Raw genomic sequence first — 4964 nt, 5'->3', positions numbered from 1 at the left:
TAGGAAGTGGATGGCCAATCCTTCTTCCTAGTCTGTCTTAATCTGAATGTTCAGATTTAGAGAAGTATCTAACAGACAAGCATTTTACAGAAAAAGTGAAAGATATATCCCTTATTGTGGAATTAACCATTAGTTTCAGTGTTGCCCCTGCTGTTGGCACAAGTGTCTTTACCCACTTATTTCCCTGCTCCACCATCCACCAGGATACCCATCTACTTCTACCCACTACCTTCAACAGCTATCTCCCATTTTCCAGCCCTTGATCTGATAGCTTATATCTGAAGCTTCCTTGGATTCTGTGATTCCAAACACGTCAGCAGCTGACAGTTCTCATGCTGTAACCAGTGTTTCCTGAGATAAGGTCATGTGTCCTGTAGAACTGGTGTGCAGATAGGTTTTTTCCTCGGCCCGAGGGCCCCAACAATTCCCACACAGCCTTAGTGTCTTTACAGTTACCTGTGGGGTAGACGGAGAGTTTCAAGGCCCTTTGTGCTGTCCCACTTTTCTGCCTGTGAAGATTTCTTTCTGCTCCCTCTACTCGCCCTGTGAGCAATTCCTGTGCTGCTTTGGTGTCTTCATGGGTTACCTACGGGATCATAGTAACCAGAAACAACAGAAAAAGAAATACAGCAAAATGGCAGCAATAAAACCTGGCCTGTCAATAATCACACTTACTGTGAATGGATTAAATGCACCAATCAAGCAGAGGGTAGGGGAGAAGGCAGAATGACTTTTTTTTAAAAAGCTCATGAATATATTGCCTTCAAGAGACAAATCTAAGAAAGAGGAGAAAGACTCAAAATCAAAAGCTGGGGGGAAAATTATACCAAACAAAAGGCATTCACAAAAAACCAGAAGTAGTAATACTAATCTCTGACAAAAGAGAATTCAGGATAAAAACTACCATAAAAGAAAGATAAAGTAGGGCACTATACAATGATTAAGGCACCGTAGATCAAAAAGACATAATCTTGGCCAATATCTATGGACCAAATGATGCTGCTGTTGTTGTTATGTGCCATCAAGTCACTTGAAACTCATAGTACGATAGCTATGAACCCTGTTCTATCCTGAGCCAAGCTCATTGTCTCTGACATACTGACCCCCATTATCACAGTCACTGAGTCAATCTATTTGGGCTTCCTCTCTTGAGAGTCCTTCCACCCTTCTAAGCATGATGTCCCTCTCCAAGAACTGGTCCCTCTTTTCAACATGCCCAAAGTATGTCAGATGAAGCTTCAGAATCCTTGCCTCCAAGGAACATCTTGTTTTCACCTTATCCAAGACAAATCTGTTTATTCCCTTATAAGCCCATGGTATATTTAATACTCTTCTCCAGCACCACAACTCAAAGCATTGATTCTTCTTCTATCATCCTTAGTCATTGTCCATCTCTCTGATGTATAGCAAGTAATTTCAAAGATGATGGACTGGATCAGGAGCACTTTAGTCTCTAGACTGACAGCATTGATCTTCAGTACTCTGGAGAGGTTCCTGACAGTAAATTTTCCCAATGCAATTTGTCTTTTGGTTTCCTGGCTGCTGGTACCAAAAGTGTTGATTGTGGAGCCAAGCAAGCTGAAGCTATTAACAATCTCAGTCTCATCACCATCTACCATGATGCTGTCAATTGGCCCAGTGGTGAGAATCTTTGTTTTCTTGATACTGAGTTTCAATCCATATTGAAGACTGAAATCCTTGAACTTCTACAGCAAATGCCTCTGGTCCTCCTCAGTTTCAGCAAGTAAGGTTGTGTCATCTGCATAATGCATGTTGTGATGAGTTTTTTGCCAATCCTGATGCCACCACATTCCTCCTGATAGATCCCAGCCTCCCAGATGATCTATTCCTCCTATAAATTGAAAAGGTATAGAGGTAGGATGCATCCCCCGTATACATTTTTTCCTGATATTGATTTTGATTTTTTTATTTTGATTTTTCATTATTTCTTTGCTCTGTTCTTATAACTGCCTCCTGGTACAAGTGTAGATTTCACATAAGCACAATCAAGTGTTCTGGGATTCTTATTCTTCTTGGAGTTTGTATTCTTCATAGATGATATTCCTGATATCCTCCCACAGATCATCTGTTTTGCGCTCATTAGTTTTCAAGGCCTGAAACCTGTTTCTGCAACTGTCTTTAAATTCAGAAGGGGTAGACACAAGGTCAAACTTTGGTTCTTGTGGACTTGATTAGATTTTCTTTAGCTTTAGTTTGAACTTGCATACAGTTAGTTGGTTATCTGATCCACAATCAGCACCGGGCCTAATTTTCACAGATGGTACTGAGCTTCTCCAATAGTTTTTCCCACATAGGTAATCAATCTGATTCCTGTTTAGGACATCATGTGAGATTCATGTATGTAATCACCATTTGTATTTCTTATAAAAGGTATTTACAATTAACAACTCATTGAATGTACAGAATTCTATCATTCTGTCTGGAGCCTCATTTCTGTCACCAAGTCCATTTTTCCCAACTACTGATCCTTCTTTTTTGTTCCTAAACTTTGCATTCCAGTCATCCATTATTATTATTATTAGTGCATCCTGGTTGCATATTTGATGGATTTCTGATTGCAACTGTTTGTAGAAGTAATTTGAAAGCATAATTTGAGATACTTAGAAATAAACCAAACTAGAGACACAAAAGACCTTTATAAAGAAAATAATAAAACACTTCTGTGAGAAACAATAAGAGACCTTAAAAATGGGAAAATGTTCCCAAAATGTGTTTTGGGATTACCATTCTTGTCAATATTATCCATGATTTCTTACAATGCACACAGTTCAATGCCTTGACATAGTCAATAAAACACACCTAAACATCTTTCTGCTGTTCTCTGCTTTCAGCCAAGATTCATCTGACATAAGGCCCTCATACAATAGTCTCCTGTAAATCCCACCTGAATTTCTGGTAGTTCTCATATGATGTACTATTCCATTCATTTTTTAAATAATCTTCAGCAAGATTTTACTTTGATGTGATATTAATTATACTCTTCGGGAATTTTCAATTCTGTTTGATTACCCTTTTTTCTCTTTTCTTTTTAAAATCCTGCCTTTAACTTCAGTTCTGTAAAGGGACTTTTTAAAAAAAAACACAACACCTTATTTTGTTGTTGTTGTTGTTGTTGCTGTTATGTGCCATTGAGTTGCCTGTGACTCATAGTAGCCCTGTGTACAACAGCCTTAAATTCTGCCCTATCCTGTGCCAATCTAACTATCTCTGACACACCTACCCCCATTATCCTAGTTACCGTGTCAATCCATCTCATCCAGGATCTTTCTCGCCTGCACTGCCCCTCCACCCTTCCAAGCATGATGTTCTTCTTTTCATGGCCACATGCCCAAAGTGTGTGAGATGGAGCTTCAAAATCCTAGCCTCCAAGGAGAAATCTGATTTCACCCTCTCCAAGACAGACTTATTTGTTTCCTTGGCAGTCAATGGTATGTTCAAGACTCTTCTCCAGCACCACAACTCAAAGACATTGATTCTTTTTCTGTCATCCTTAGTCATTGTCCAGCTCTCTGACTTATAATAAATAATTGTGAAGACCGTGACCTGGATCAGACACGCCTTAATATCTAGACTGATGTTCCTGTCAGTAGATTTTCCCAGTGCAGTTTGTCTTTTTATTTCCTAGCTGCTCATACCAAGAATGTTGATAGTGAAGCCAAGCAAACTGTAATTTTCAACAGCTGTAATCTCTTCACAATCTATCATGGTGCTGCTGGTAATTGGCCCAGTAGAATACTGCATGGCTTCAAATCAGGAAAAGTGTGTGTCAGGATTGTATTCTTTCTCCACATTGATTCAGTTTGTATGCTGATCAAATTAGGATTAAGAAGCTGGAATATAAGAATAATGCAGCATCAGGATTGGAAGAAGATTCAACAATCTTTGTTATGAAGATGACACAACCTTGCCTGCTGAAAGTGAAGAAGACTTGAAGTGTTTATTTTAAAAAATTAATATGTATTAAATCTTAGCATCAAAAAAACCCCCAAAATTCTCACCACAGGACCAATAGCCAATATCATTCCAAATCAAGAAAAGATTGACAATGGATTGGCACAATGACTACAAAAATAGGCATAAGCATGGCAGAGATGGTGAGGATAGGGAAAGTTTCTGATGTGTTATTCATAGGATCCCTATGAATTGTAGTGGACTTATTGTCACCTAACAACAGTGAGTAGGAAGCCTAGTATGCTGCTCACTTGTGGTAACCACCTGGGTCCCCTTGGTGAGTGAAAGAGACAAAGGAATGGCTCAATTTGGATGTGTTGCACTGACACTGGTTGGTCTAGCAAAAACAGTTGCTGAAGAAGAGTTACTGACCATGGCTTAGCCCATGTACCAAGACTGAGTGTAAATCATGTCTGCACCTCGTTCTTGTGGCTATGGGTCAGATGCCTTGCTATGAGTTCCTGTAAATTGTGGAATTCTGATGACTTACTTCAAATGGGACTTTGCTTGTGGATGTTTTTGTTAGGTGTCATCAAGTCAACTATGAGTCATAGTGAACCTATGAACAACAGATGTGAAACTTGCCCTATTCTGTACTATCATTATAATCTCTATGTTGAGGAATACAGATGTTCAAAATTCTAACCAGTATAGAATGTCCTTTAGAAAAAGAATATGCTAACACAAACCACTGGTGTCAAGTCCTACTCATTGTGCCCTACACTGGGTTTTGAGGTTGTAAACTTCAGCTAGAGGAGACGGCTTATCTTTCTTGTGAGGGGTGCCTGGTGCCTGGTGGCTGCTTAAGAATAAAAGAATAAAATCAAGGGAACTGTAAATGTAACAAGTAAAATTAAGCTATTGGCTTTGAATTACTAGCTATTTTTTTAATTTAGTTTGTTTATTTTTCATTTCAATGAACATCTACAGAGATTTTGGAATTTCATTCATTCATTGTTGCACCCTTCTCCCCGCACAAACCCCTCCCCCCT

The sequence above is a fragment of the Elephantulus edwardii genome, unplaced genomic scaffold, assembly GCF_000299155.1.
Source record: "Elephantulus edwardii isolate Elephantulus edwardi_28Jun2011 unplaced genomic scaffold, EleEdw1.0 scaffold00238, whole genome shotgun sequence".
Lineage (NCBI taxonomy): Eukaryota > Metazoa > Chordata > Mammalia > Macroscelidea > Macroscelididae > Elephantulus > Elephantulus edwardii.
This window is presented reverse-complemented; position numbering follows the sequence as displayed.